Below are 17,566 nucleotides of genomic sequence, written 5' to 3'. Positions count from 1 at the left end.
TGTACTGATATGTGAGGTACGAGGTATAATAGATGCAGTGTACAGATATATAGTATATACAGCAGTGTACTGATATGTGAGGTGTGAGGTATAATAGATGCAGTGTGTACAGGTATATAGTATATACAGCAGTGTACTGATATGTGAGGTACGAGGTATAATAGATGCAGTGTGTACAGATATATAGTATATACAGCAGTGTACTGATATGTGAGGTGTGAGGTATAATAGATGCAGTGTGTACAGGTATATAGTATATACAGCTGTGTACTGATATGTGAGGTATGAGGTATAATAGATGCAGTGTGTACAGGTATATAGTATATACAGCAGTGTACTGATATGTGAGGTACGAGGTATAATAGATGCAGTGAGTACAGGTATATAGTATATACAGCAGTGTACTGATATGTGAGGTACGAGGTATAATAGATACAGTGTGCACAGATATATAGTATATACAGCAGTGTACTGATATGTGAGGTACGAGGTATAATAGATGCAGTGTGTACAGATATATAGTATATACAGCAGTGTACTGATATGTGAGGTACGAGGTATAATAGATGCAGTGTGTACAGATATATAGTATATACAACAGTGTACTGATATGTGAGGTGTGAGGTATAATAGATGCAGTGTGTACAGGTATATAGTATATACAGCAGTGTACTGATATGTGAGGTATGAGGTATAATAGATGCAGTGTGTACAGGTATATAGTATATACAGCAGTGTACTGATATGTGAGGTACGAGGTATAATAGATGCAGTGAGTACAGGTATATAGTATATACAGCAGTGTACTGATCTGTGAGGTACGAGGTATAATAGATGCAGAGTGTACAGATATATAATATATACAGCAGTGTACTGATATGTGAGGTACGAGGTATAATAGATGCAGTGTGTACAGATATATAGTATATACAGCAGTGTACTGATATGTGAGGTACGAGGTATAATAGATGCAGTGTGTACAGATATATAGTATATACAGCAGTGTACAGACATGTGAGGTATGAGGTATAATAGATGCAGTGTGTACAGATACAGTATATACAGCAGTGTACTGATATGTGAGGTACGGGGTATAATAGATGCAGTGTGTACAGATATATAATATATACAGCAGTGTACTGATATGTGAGGTACGAGGTATAATAGATGCAGTGTGTACAGATATATAGTATATACAGCAGTGTACTGATATGTGAGGTGTGAGGTATAATAGATGCAGTGTGTACAGGTATATAGTATATACAGCAGTGTACTGATATGTGAGGTACGAGGTATAATAGATGCAGTGTGTACAGATATATAGTATATACAGCAGTGTACTGATATGTGAGGTGTGAGGTATAATAGATGCAGTGTGTACAGGTATATAGTATATACAGCAGTGTACTGATATGTGAGGTATGAGGTATAATAGATGCAGTGTGTACAGGTATATAGTATATACAGCAGTGTACTGATATGTGAGGTACGAGGTATAATAGATGCAGTGAGTACAGGTATATAGTATATACAGCAGTGTACTGATATGTGAGGTACGAGGTATAATAGATGCAGAGTGTACAGATATATAATATATACAGCAGTGTACTGATATGTGAGGTACGAGGTATAATAGATGCAGTGTGTACAGATATATAGTATATACAGCAGTGTACTGATATGTGAGGTACGAGGTATAATAGATGCAGTGTGTACAGATATATAGTATATACAGCAGTGTACTGATATGTGAGGTGTGAGGTATAATAGATGCAGTGTGTACAGGTATATAGTATATACAGCAGTGTACTGATATGTGAGGTATGAGGTATAATAGATGCAGTGTGTACAGGTATATAGTATATACAGCAGTGTACTGATATGTGAGGTACGAGGTATAATAGATGCAGTGAGTACAGATATATAGTATATACAGCAGTGTACTGATATGAGAGGTACGAGGTATAATAGATGCAGTGTGTACAGATATATAGTATATACAGCAGTGTACTGATATGTGAGGTATGAGGTATAATAGATGCAGTGTGTACAGGTATATAGTATATACAGCAGTGTACTGATATGTGAGGAACGAGGTATAATAGATGCAGAGTGTACAGATATATAATATATACAGCAGTGTACTGATATGTGAGGTATGAGGTATAATAGATGAGGTGTGTACAGATATACAGTATATACAGCAGTGTACTGATATGTGAGGTATGAGGTATAATAGATGCAGTGTGTACAGGTATATAGTATATACAGCAGTGTACTGATATGTGAGGTACGAGGTATAATAGATGCAGAGTGTACAGATATATAATATATACAGCAGTGTACTGATATGTGAGGTACGAGGTATAATAGATGCAGTGTGTACAGATATATAGTATATACAGCAGTGTACTGATATGTGAGGTACGAGGTATAATAGATGCAGTGTGTACAGATATATAGTATATACAGCAGTGTACTGATATGTGAGGTATGAGGTATAATAGATGCAGTGTACAGATATATAGTATATACAGCAGTGTACTGATATGTGAGGTATGAGGTATAATAGATGCAGTGTGTACAGATATATAGTATATACAGCAGTGTACTGATATGTGAGGTATGAGGTATAATAGATGCAGTGTGTACAGATATACAGTATATACAGCAGTGTACTGATATGTGAGGTATGAGGTATAATAGATGCAGTGTGTACAGATATATAGTATATACAGCAGTGTACTGATATGTGAGGTATGAGGTATAATAGATGCAGTGTGTACAGATATATAGTATATACAGCAGTGTACTGATATGTGAGGTATGAGGTATAATAGATGCAGTGTACAGATATATAGTATATACAGCAGTGTACTGATATGTGAGGTACGAGGTATAATAGATGCAGTGTACAGATATATAGTATATACAGCAGTGTACTGATATGTGAGGTATGAGGTATAATAGATGCAGTGTACAGATATATAGTATATACAGCAGTGTACTGATATGTGAGGTATGAGGTATAATAGATGCAGTGTGTACAGATATACAGTATATACAGCAGTGTACTGATATGTGAGGTATGAGGTATAATAGATGCAGTGTGTACAGATATATAGTATATACAGCAGTGTACTGATATGTGAGTTATGAGGTATAATAGATGCAGTGTACAGATATATAGTATATACAGCAGTGTACTGATATGTGAGGTATGAGGTATAATAGATGTAGTGTGTACAGATATATAGTATATACAGCAGTGTACTGATATGGGAGGTATGAGGTATAATAGATGCAGTGTGTACAGATATATAATATATACAGCAGTGTACTGATATGTGAGGTACGAGGTATAATAGATGCAGTGTGTACAGATATACAGTATATACAGCAGTGTACTGATATGTGAGGTATGAGGTATAATAGATGCAGTGTGTACAGATATATAGTATATACAGCAGTGTACTGATATGTGAGGTATGAGGTATAATAGATGCAGTGTACAGATATATAGTATATACAGCAGTGTACTGATATGTGAGGTATGAGGTATAATAGATGTAGTGTGTACAGATATATAGTATATACAGCAGTGTACTGATATGTGAGGTATGAGGTATAATAGATGCAGTGTGTACAGATATATAATATATACAGCAGTGTACTGATATGTGAGGTACGAGGTATAATAGATGCAGTGTGTACAGGTATATAGTATATACAGCAGTGTACTGATATGTGAGGTATGAGGAATAATAGATGCAGTGTGTACAGATATATAGTATTTACAGCAGTGTACTGATATGTGAGGTACGAGGTATAATAGATGCAGTGTGTACAGGTATATAGTATATACAGCAGTGTAATGATATGTGAGGTATGAGGTATAATAGATGCAGTGTGTACAGATATATAGTATATACAGCAGTGTACTGATATGTGAGGTATAATAGATGCAGTGTGTACAGATATATAGTATATACAGCAGTGTACTGATATGTGAGGTATGAGGTATAATAGATGCAGTGTACAGATATATAGTATATACAGCAGTGTACTGATATGTGAGGTACGAGGTATAATATATGCAGTGTGTACAGATATATAGTATATACAGCAGTGTACTGATATGTGAGGTATGAGGTATAATAGATGCAGTGTGTACAGATATATAGTATATACAGCAGTGTACTGATATGTGAGGTACGAGGTATAATAGATGCAGTGTGTACAGATATATAGTATATACAGCAGTGTACAGACATGTGAGGTATGAGGTATAATAGATGCAGTGTGTACAGATACAGTATATACAGCAGTGTACTGATATGTGAGGTACGGGGCATAATAGATGCAGTGTGTACAGATATATAATATATACAGCAGTGTACTGATATGTGAGGTACAAGGTATAATAGATGCAGTGTGTACAGATATATAGTATATACAGCAGTGTACTGATATGTGAGGTGTGAGGTATAATAGATGCAGTGTGTACAGGTATATAGTATATACAGCAGTGTACTGATATGTGAGGTGTGAGGTATAATAGATGTAGTGTGTACAGATATATAGTATATACAGCAGTGTACTGATATGTGAGGTATGAGGTATAATAGATGTAGTGTGTACAGATATATAGTATATACAGCAGTGTACTGATATGTGAGGTACGAGGTATAATAGATGCAGTGTGTACAGATATATAGTATATACAGCAGTGTACTGATATGTGAGGTGTGAGGTATAATAGATGCAGTGTGTACAGGTATATAGTATATACAGCAGTGTACTGATATGTGAGGTGTGAGGAATAATAGATGTAGTGTGTACAGATATATAGTATATACAGCAGTGTACTGATATGTGAGGTATGAGGTATAATAGATGTAGTGTGTACAGATATATAGTATATACAGCAGTGTACTGATATGTGAGGTACGAGGTATAATAGATGCAGTGTGTACAGATATATAGTATATACAGCAGTGTACTGATATGTGAGGTACGAGGTATAATAGATGCAGTGTGTACAGATATATTGTATATACAGCAGTGTACTGATATGTGAGGTACGAGGTATAATAGACGCAGTGTGTACAGATATATAGTATATACAGCAGTGTACTGATATGTGAGGTATGAGGTATAATAGATGCAGTGTGTACAGATATATTGTATATACAGCAGTGTACTGATATGTGAGGTACGAGGTATAATAGACGCAGTGTGTACAGATATACAGTATATACAGCAGTGTACTGATATGGGAGGTACAAGGTATAATAGATGCAGTGTGTTCAGATATATAGTATATACAGCAGTGTACTGATATGTGAGGTACGAGGTATAATAGATGCAGTGTGTATAGATATAGTATATACAGCAGTGTACTGATATGTGAGGTATGAGGTATAATAGATGCAGTGTACAGATATATAGTATATACAGCAGTGTACTGATATATGAGGTATAATAGACGCAGTGTGTACAGATATAGTATATACAGCAGTGTACTGATATGTGAGGTATGAGGTATAATAGATGCAGTGTACAGATATATAGTATATACAGCAGTGTACTGATATGTGAGGTACGAGGTATAATAGATGCAGTGCGTACAGATATATAGTATATACAGCAGTGTACTGATATGTGAGGTACGAGGTATAATAGATGCAGTGTGTACAGATATATAGTATATACAGCAGTGTACTGATATGTGAGGTATGAGGTATAATAGATGCAGTGTGTATAGATATATAGTATATACAGCAGTGTACTGATATGTGAGGTACGAGGTATAATAGATGCAGTGTGTACAGATATATAGTATATACAGCAGTGTACTGATATGTGAGGTACGAGGTATAATAGATGCAGTGTACAGATATATAGTATATACAGCAGTGTACTGATATGTGAGGTACGAGATATAATAGATGCAGTGTGTACAGATATATAGTATATACAGCAGTGTACTGATATGTGAGGACGAGGTATAATAGATGCAGTGTGTACAGATATATAGTATATACAGCAGTGTACTGATATGTGAGGTATGAGGTATAATAGATGCAGTGTGTACAGATATATAGTATATACAGCAGTGTACTGATATGTGAGGTACGAGGTATAATAGATGCAGTGTACAGGTATATAGTATATACAGCAGTGTACTGATATGTGAGGTACGAGGTATAATAGATACAGTGTGCACAGATATATAGTATATACAGCAGTGTGCTGATATGTGAGGTACGAGGTATAATAGATGCAGTGTGTACAGATATATAGTATATACAGCAGTGTACTGATAGGTGAGGTACGAGATATAATAGATGCAGTGTGTACAGATATATAGTATATACAGCAGTGTACTGATATGTGAGGTATGAGGTATAATAGATGCAGTGTGTACAGATATATAGTATATACAGCAGTGTACTGATATGTGAGGTATGAGGTATAATAGATGCAGTGTGTACAGATATATAGTATATACAGCAGTGTACTGATATGTGAGGTACGAGGTATAATAGATGCAGTGTACAGGTATATAGTATATACAGCAGTGTACTGATATGTGAGGTACGAGGTATAATAGATACAGTGTGCACAGATATATAGTATATACAGCAGTGTGCTGATATGTGAGGTACGAGGTATAATAGATGCAGTGTGTACAGATATATAGTATATACAGCAGTGTACTGATAGGTGAGGTACGAGGTATAATAGATGCATTGTGTACAGATATATAGTATATACAGCAGTGTACTGATATGTGAAGTACGAGGTATAATAGTTCCAGTGTGTACAGATATATAGTATATACAGCAGTGTACTGATATGTGAGGTACGAGGTATAATAGATGCAGTGTGTACAGATATATAGTATATACAGCAGTGTACTGATATGTGAGGTACGAGGTATAATAGATGCAGTGTGTACAGATATATAGTATATACAGCAGTGTACTGATATGTGAGGTGTGAGGTATAATAGATGCAGTGTGTACAGGTATATAGTATATACAGCAGTGTACTGATATGTGAGGTATGAGGTATAATAGATGCAGTGTGTACAGGTATATAGTATATACAGCAGTGTACTGATATGTGAGGTACGAGGTATAATAGATGCAGTGAGTACAGGTATATAGTATATACAGCAGTGTACTGATATGTGAGGTACGAGGTATAATAGATGCAGAGTGTACAGATATATAATATATACAGCAGTGTACTGATATGTGAGGTACGAGGTATAATAGATGCAGTGTGTACAGATATATAGTATATACAGCAGTGTACTGATATGTGAGGTGTGAGGTATAATAGATGCAGTGTGTACAGGTATATAGTATATACAGCAGTGTACTGATATGTGAGGTATGAGGTATAATAGATGCAGTGTGTACAGGTATATAGTAGGGTTGTCCCGATACCACTTTTTTAGGACCGAGTACAAGTACCGATACTTTTTTTCAAGTAGTCACCGATACCGAATACCGATACTTTTTTTAAATGTCATGTGACCGTTTTGGGGGATCTGTGGATCTGTGGATGACGCACTGTCATGTGGGGGATCTGTGGATGGTGCTGTTATGGGGGACCTGTGGATGGCACTGTTATGGGGGATCTGTGGATGGCACTGTTATGGGGATCTGTGGATGGCACTGTTATGGGGGATCTGTGGATGGCACTGTTATGGGGGATCTGTGGATGGCACTGTTATGGGGGATCTGTGGATGGCACTGTTATGGGGGATCTGTGGATGGCACTGTTATGGGGGATCTGTGGATGGCGCTGTTATGGGGATCTGTGGATGGTGCTGTTATGGGGGATCTGTGGATGGCACTGTTATGGGGATCTGTGGATGGCACTGTTATGGGGATCTGTGGATGGCACTGTTATGGGGGATCTGTGGATGGCACTGTTATGGGGGATCTGTGGATGGCACTGTTATGGGGATCTGTGGATGGTACTGCTATGGGGTGGGATATCTGTGGATGGCATTGTTATGGGGTGGGGGGATCTGAGGATGGAACTGTTATGGGGAGGATCTGTGGATGACACTGCTATATGTCATCCACAGATCCCCCTCATAACAGTGTCCCCCAATACACCGGGCCTCTGCTCACCGAAGTATTTATAAACGTGAATCCTTATCCTGTTGTTAAGTTGAACTAACGCTGCCCTCTCCCATGTTCCCCTGTATCCCCACAGCACTTACTTAAGCTTCCATAGCAGGCAGAGCGGACGGCACCAGTAACGTCACTCACTGACGTCGCGCGCCTGCTCCGCCTGCTTCACTCATAAAGTGGGCGGAGCAGGCGCTCTACGTCAGTGAGTGACATTACTGCTGCCGTCTGCTCTGCCTGCTATGGAAGCTTAAGTAAGTGCTGTGGGGATACAGGGGAACATGGGAGAGGGCAGCGTTAGTTCAACTTAACAACAGGATAAGGATTCACGTTTATAAATACTTCGGTGAGCGGCGGGGCCCGGTGTAAGAGTACAGTGACTGCACCGGGCCCCGCCCATAGTTACGCCCATAGTATTCTATTTATGTATCGGGGCGGGGTATCGGCGGCTGAGTACCGCCGAGAAAACTCGGAATCGGTCCCGATACCGATACTAGTATCGGTATCGGGACAACCCTAGTATATAGTATATACAGCAGTGTACTGATATGTGAGGTACGAGGTATAATAGATGCAGTGAGTACAGGTATATAGTATATACAGCAGTGTACTGATATGTGAGGTACGAGGTATAATAGATGTAGTGTGTACAGGTATATAGTATATACAGCAGTGTACTGATATGTGAGGTACGAGGTATAATAGATGCAGAGTGTACAGATATATAATATATACAGCAGTGTACTGATATGTGAGGTACGAGGTATAATAGATGCAGTGTGTACAGATATATAGTATATACAGCAGTGTACTGATATGTGAGGTACGGGGTATAATAGATGCAGTGTGTACAGATATATAATATATACAGCAGTGTACTGATATGTGAGGTACGAGGTATAATAGATGCAGTGTGTACAGATATATAGTATATACAGCAGTGTACTGATATGTGAGGTGTGAGGTATAATAGATGCAGTGTACAGATATATAATATATACAGCAGTGTACTGATATGTGAGGTGTGAGGTATAATAGATGCAGTGTGTACAGGTATATAGTATATACAGCAGTGTACTGATATGTGAGGTACGAGGTATAATAGATGCAGTGTGTACAGATATATAGTATATACAGCAGTGTACTGATATGTGAGGTGTGAGGTATAATAGATGCAGTGTGTACAGGTATATAGTATATACAGCAGTGTACTGATATGTGAGGTATGAGGTATAATAGATGCAGTGTGTACAGGTATATAGTATATACAGCAGTGTACTGATATGTGAGGTACGAGGTATAATAGATGCAGTGAGTACAGGTATATAGTATATACAGCAGTGTACTGATATGTGAGGTACGAGGTATAATAGATGCAGAGTGTACAGATATATAATATATACAGCAGTGTACTGATATGTGAGGTACGAGGTATAATAGATGCAGTGTGTACAGATATATAGTATATACAGCAGTGTACTGATATGTGAGGTACGAGGTATAATAGATGCAGTGTGTACAGATATATAGTATATACAGCAGTGTACTGATATGTGAGGTACGAGGTATAATAGATGCAGTGTGTACAGATATATAGTATATACAGCAGTGTACTGATATGTGAGGTGTGAGGTATAATAGATGCAGTGTGTACAGGTATATAGTATATACAGCAGTGTACTGATATGTGAGGTATGAGGTATAATAGATGCAGTGTGTACAGGTATATAGTATATACAGCAGTGTACTGATATGTGAGGTACGAGGTATAATAGATGCAGTGAGTACAGGTATATAGTATATACAGCAGTGTACTGATATGTGAGGTACGAGGTATAATAGATGCAGAGTGTACAGATATATAATATATACAGCAGTGTACTGATATGTGAGGTACGAGGTATAATAGATGCAGTGTGTACAGATATATAGTATATACAGCAGTGTACTGATATGTGAGGTACGAGGTATAATAGATGCAGTGTGTACAGATATATAGTATATACAGCAGTGTACTGATATGTGAGGTATGAGGTATAATAGATGCAGTGTACAGATATATAGTATATACAGCAGTGTACTGATATGTGAGGTATGAGGTATAATAGATGCAGTGTGTACAGATATATAGTATATACAGCAGTGTACTGATATGTGAGGTATGAGGTATAATAGATGCAGTGTGTACAGATATATAGTATATACAGCAGTGTACTGGTATGTGAGGTATGAGGTATAATAGATGCAGTGTGTACAGATATATAGTATATACAGCAGTGTACTGGTATGTGAGGTATGAGGTATAATAGATGCAGTGTACAGATATATAGTATATACAGCAGTGTACTGATATGTGAGGTAGGAGGTATAATAGATGCAGTGTGTACAGATATACAGTATATACAGCAGTGTACTGATATGTGAGGTATGAGGTATAATAGATGCAGTGTGTACAGATATATAGTATATACAGCAGTGTACTGATATGTGAGGTACGAGGTATAATAGATGCAGTGTACAGATATATAGTATATACAGCAGTGTACTGATATGTGAGGTACGAGGTATAATAGATGCAGTGTGTACAGATATATAGTATATACAGCAGTGTACTGATATGTGAGGTATGAGGTATAATAGATGCAGTGTGTACAGATATATAGTATATACAGCAGTGTACTGATATGTGAGGTATGAGGTATAATAGATGCAGTGTACAGATATATAGTATATACAGCAGTGTACTGATATGTGAGGTACGAGGTATAATAGATGCAGTGTACAGATATATAGTATATACAGCAGTGTACTGATATGTGAGGTATGAGGTATAATAGATGCAGTGTACAGATATATAGTATATACAGCAGTGTACTGATATGTGAGGTATGAGGTATAATAGATGCAGTGTGTACAGATATACAGTATATACAGCAGTGTACTGATATGTGAGGTATGAGGTATAATAGATGCAGTGTGTACAGATATATAGTATATACAGCAGTGTACTGATATGTGAGGTATGAGGTATAATAGATGCAGTGTACAGATATATAGTATATACAGCAGTGTACTGATATGTGAGGTATGAGGTATAATAGATGTAGTGTGTACAGATATATAGTATATACAGCAGTGTTCTGATATGTGAGGTATGAGGTATAATAGATGCAGTGTGTACAGATATATAATATATACAGCAGTGTACTGATATGTGAGGTACGAGGTATAATAGATGCAGTGTGTACAGGTATATAGTATATACAGCAGTGTACTGATATGTGAGGTATGAGGTATAATAGATGCAGTGTGTACAGATATATAGTATATACAGCAGTGTACTGATATGTGAGGTACGAGGTATAATAGATGCAGTGTGTACAGATATATAGTATATACAGCAGTGTACTGATATGTGAGGTATGAGGTATAATAGATGCAGTGTACAGATATATAGTATATACAGCAGTGTACTGATATGTGAGGTATAATAGATGCAGTGTGTACAGATATATAGTATATACAGCAGTGTACTGATATGTGAGGTATGAGGTATAATAGATGCAGTGTACAGATATATAGTATATACAGCAGTGTACTGATATGTGAGGTATGAGGTATAATAGATGTAGTGTGTACAGATATATAGTATATACAGCAGTGTTCTGATATGTGAGGTATGAGGTATAATAGATGCAGTGTGTACAGATATATAATATATACAGCAGTGTACTGATATGTGAGGTACGAGGTATAATAGATGCAGTGTGTACAGGTATATAGTATATACAGCAGTGTACTGATATGTGAGGTATGAGGTATAATAGATGCAGTGTGTACAGATATATAGTATATACAGCAGTGTACTGATATGTGAGGTACGAGGTATAATAGATGCAGTGTGTACAGATATATAGTATATACAGCAGTGTACTGATATGTGAGGTATGAGGTATAATAGATGCAGTGTGTACAGATATATAGTATATACAGCAGTGTACTGATATGTGAGGTACGAGGTATAATAGACGCAGTGTGTACAGATATATAGTATATACAGCAGTGTACTGATATGTGAGGTATGAGGTATAATAGATGCAGTGTACAGATATATAGTATATACAGCAGTGTACTGATATGTGAGGTACGAGGTATAATAGATGCAGTGTGTACAGATATATAGTATATACAGCAGTGTACTGATATGTGAGGTATGAGGTATAATAGATGCAGTGTGTACAGATATATAGTATATACAGCAGTGTACTGATATGTGAGGTACGAGGTATAATAGATGCAGTGTGTACAGATATATAGTATATACAGCAGTGTACAGACATGTGAGGTATGAGGTATAATAGATGCAGTGTGTACAGATATATAATATATACAGCAGTGTACTGATATGTGAGGTACAAGGTATAATAGATGCAGTGTGTACAGATATATAGTATATACAGCAGTGTACTGATATGTGAGGTGTGAGGTATAATAGATGCAGTGTGTACAGGTATATAGTATATACAGCAGTGTACTGATATGTGAGGTGTGAGGTATAATAGATGTAGTGTGTACAGATATATAGTATATACAGCAGTGTACTGATATGTGAGGTATGAGGTATAATAGATGTAGTGTGTACAGATATATAGTATATACAGCAGTGTACTGATATGTGAGGTACGAGGTATAATAGATGCAGTGTGTACAGATATATAGTATATACAGCAGTGTACTGATATGTGAGGTGTGAGGTATAATAGATGCAGTGTGTACAGGTATATAGTATATACAGCAGTGTACTGATATGTGAGGTACGAGGTATAATAGATGCAGTGTGTACAGATATATTGTATATACAGCAGTGTACTGATATGTGAGGTACGAGGTATAATAGACGCAGTGTGTACAGATATATAGTATATACAGCAGTGTACTGATATGTGAGGTATGAGGTATAATAGATGCAGTGTGTACAGATATACTGTATATACAGCAGTGTACTGATATGTGAGGTACGAGGTATAATAGACGCAGTGTGTACAGATATACAGTATATACAGCAGTGTACTGATATGGGAGGTACAAGGTATAATAGATGCAGTGTGTTCAGATATATAGTATATACAGCAGTGTACTGATATATGAGGTATAATAGACGCAGTGTGTACAGATATAGTATATACAGCAGTGTACTGATATGTGAGGTATGAGGTATAATAGATGCAGTGTACAGATATATAGTATATACAGCAGTGTACTGATATGTGAGGTACGAGGTATAATAGATGCAGTGCGTACAGATATATAGTATATACAGCAGTGTACTGATATGTGAGGTACGAGGTATAATAGATGCAGTGTGTACAGATATATAGTATATACAGCAGTGTACTGATATGTGAGGTACGAGGTATAATAGATGCAGTGTGTACAGATATATAGTATATACAGCAGTGTACTGATATGTGAGGTACGAGGTATAATAGATGCAGTGTACAGATATATAGTATATACAGCAGTGTACTGATATGTGAGGTACGAGGTATAATAGATGCAGTGTGTACAGATATATAGTATATACAGCAGTGTACTGATATGTGAGGTACGAGATATAATATATGCAGTGTGTACAGATATATAGTATATACAGCAGTGTACTGATATGTGAGGTATGAGGTATAATAGATGCAGTGTGTACAGATATATAGTATATACAGCAGTGTACTGATATGTGAGGTATGAGGTATAATAGATGCAGTGTGTACAGATATATAGTATATACAGCAGTGTACTGATATGTGAGGTACGAGGTATAATAGATGCAGTGTACAGGTATATAGTATATACAGCAGTGTACTGATATGTGAGGTACGAGGTATAATAGATACAGTGTGCACAGATATATAGTATATACAGCAGTGTGCTGATATGTGAGGTACGAGGTATAATAGATGCAGTGTGTACAGATATATAGTATATACAGCAGTGTACTGATAGGTGAGGTACGAGGTATAATAGATGCATTGTGTACAGATATATAGTATATACAGCAGTGTACTGATATGTGAAGTACGAGGTATAATAGTTCCAGTGTGTACAGATATATAGTATATACAGCAGTGTACTGATATGTGAGGTACGAGGTATAATAGATGCAGTGTGTACAGATATATAGTATATACAGCAGTGTACTGATATGTGAGGTACGAGGTATAATAGATGCAGTGTGTACAGATATATAGTATATACAGCAGTGTACTGATATGTGAGGTACGAGGTATAATAGATGCAGTGTGTACAGATATATAGTATATACAGCAGTGTACTGATATGTGAGGTATGAGGTATAATAGATGCAGTGTGTACAGATATATAGTATATACAGCAGTGTACTGATATGTGAGGTACGAGGTATAATAGATACAGTGTGTACAGATATTTAGTATATACAGCAGTGTATTGATATGTGAGGTATGAGGTATAATAGATGCAGTGTGTACAGGTATATAGTATATACAGCAGTGTACTGATATGTGAGGTATGAGGTATAATAGATGCAGTGTGTACAGGTATATAGTATATACAGCAGTGTACTGATATGTGAGGTACGAGGTATAATAGATACACTATGTACAGGTATCTAGTATATACAGCAGTGTACTGATATGTGAGGTATGAGGTATAATAGATGCAGTGTGTACAGATATATAGTATATACAGCAGTGTACTGATATGTGAGGTATGAGGTATAATAGATGTAGTGTGCACAGATATATAGTATATACAGCAGTGTACTGATATGTGAGGTACGAGGTATAATAGATGCAGTGTGTACAGATATATAGTATATACAGCAGTGTACTGATATGTGAGGTATGAGGTATAATAGATGCACTATGTACAGGTATCTAGTATATACAGCAGTGTACTGATATGTGAGGTATGAGGTATAATAGATGCAGTGTGTACAGATATATAGTATATACAGCAGTGTACTGATATGTGAGGTACGAGGTATAATAGATGCAGTGTGTACAGATATATAGTATATACAGCAGTGTACTGATATGTGAGGTACGGGGTATAATAGATGCACTATGTACAGGTATCTAGTATATACAGCAGTGTACTGATATGTGAGGTATGAGGTATAATAGATGCAGTGTGTACAGATATATAGTATATACAGCAGTGTACTGATATGTGAGGTACGAGGTATAATAGATGCAGTGTGTACAGATATATAGTATATACAGCAGTGCACTGATATGTGAGGTACGAGGTATAATAGATGCAGTGTGTACAGATATATAGTATATACAGCAGTGTACTGATATGTGAGGTATGAGGTATAATAGATGCAGTGTGTACAGATATATAGTATATACAGCAGTGTACTGATATGTGAGGTATGAGGAATAATAGATGCAGTGTGTACAGATATATAGTATATACAGCAGTGTACTGATATGTGAGGTACGAGGTATAATAGATACAGTGTGTACAGATATATAGTATATACAGCAGTGTACTGATATGTGAGGTACGAGGTATAATAGATGCACTATGTACAGGTATCTAGTATATACAGCAGTGTATTGATATGTGAGGTATGAGGTATAATAGATGCAGTGTGTACAGGTATATAGTATATACAGCAGTGTACTGATATGTGAGGTATGAGGTATAATAGATGCAGTGTGTTACAGATATATAGTATATACAGCAGTGTACTGATATGTGAGGTATGAGGTATAATAGATGCACTATGTACAGGTATCTAGTATATACAGCAGTGTACTGATATGTGAGGTATGAGGTATAATAGACGCAGTGTGTACAGATATATAGTATATACAGCAGTGTACTGATATGTGAGGTATGAGGTATAATAGATGCACTATGTACAGGTATCTAGTATATACAGCAGTGTACTGATATGTGAGGTATGAGGTATAATAGACGCAGTGTGTACAGATATATAGTATATACAGCAGTGTACTGATATGTGAGGTATGAGGTATAATAGATGCACTATGTACAGGTATCTAGTATATACAGCAGTGTACTGATATGTGAGGTATGAGGTATAATAGATGCAGTGTGTACAGGTATATAGTATATACAGCAGTGTACTGATATGTGAGGTACGAGGTATAATAGATGCAGTGTGTACAGGTATATAGTATATACAGCAGTGTACTGATATGTGAGGTACGAGGTATAATAGATGCACTATGTACAGGTATCTAGTATATACAGCAGTGTACTGATATGTGAGTTACGAGGTATAATAGATGCAGTGTGTACAGATATACAGTATATACAGCAGTGTACTGATATGTGAGGTATGAGGTATAATAGATGCAGTGTGTTACAGATATATAGTATATACAGCAGTGTACTGATATGTGAGGTACGAGGTATAATAGATGCAGTGTGTACAGATATATAGTATATACAGCAGTGTACTGATATGTGAGGTATGAGGTATAATAGATGCACTATGTACAGGTATCTAGTATATACAGCAGTGTACTGATATGTGAGGTATGAGGTATAATAGATGCAGTGTGTACAGATATATAGTATATACAGCAGTGTACTGATATGTGAGGTATGAGGTATAATAGATGCAGTGTGTACAGGTATATAGTATATACAGCAGTGTACTGATATGTGAGGTACGAGGTATAATAGATGCACTATGTACAGGTATATATATAATTGCAAAACAAATGATGAAGTTACAAAATAATACCCAAAATGTACCACACGGTGGTGCTAACACACCCCTATCTGATCAGCACAGTGTGACTTAGTTACTTATGACAACCAGTGTCATACTTTTAACAAACAGACCAATAGTTTATATACCAGGAGAAACTTAGGATCTTCTGTTTATCAAACCGGCTATAGCAATAAAACACGGATTATACAGGAAAATAACTGTTATCCCTTGACTCTGTTTTCCTATGACCAATCAAAAATATATGATATTAATATGATAAAATATTCAGCTCGGCAATCAGACTAAGGAAAATAACTTCCCAAGGATATGATCCTCTTTTCAAATAATGTCAGATCTTCCATTAACAATATGCATCTTTGCTAAGAGAATAATCAGCATTATGGAGGCGTCAGGCGCCTAACACTATATATTCCCACAGTATGGGGACTCTTGGTTATATACTGAGAGAAATATCTTATTAATATCACGAGTAGTAAACAAAATATACGTTACCGGGTCAAAGGTAGACAGAGTTCAGATGGGACCAGTTCTGAAGAATTTTCCTAGTAATCCAAAAAATAATCCAAGTTTCTTCTGGTAAAGTTTTCTTTTTGATTGAATGAATGGATGGATGGATCTATGGCTTAATATGGATCTCTGGATCCCCTTGCTGCTC

The sequence above is a fragment of the Bufo bufo genome, chromosome 4 (genome assembly GCF_905171765.1).
Source record: "Bufo bufo chromosome 4, aBufBuf1.1, whole genome shotgun sequence".
NCBI lineage: Eukaryota > Metazoa > Chordata > Amphibia > Anura > Bufonidae > Bufo > Bufo bufo.
This window is presented reverse-complemented; position numbering follows the sequence as displayed.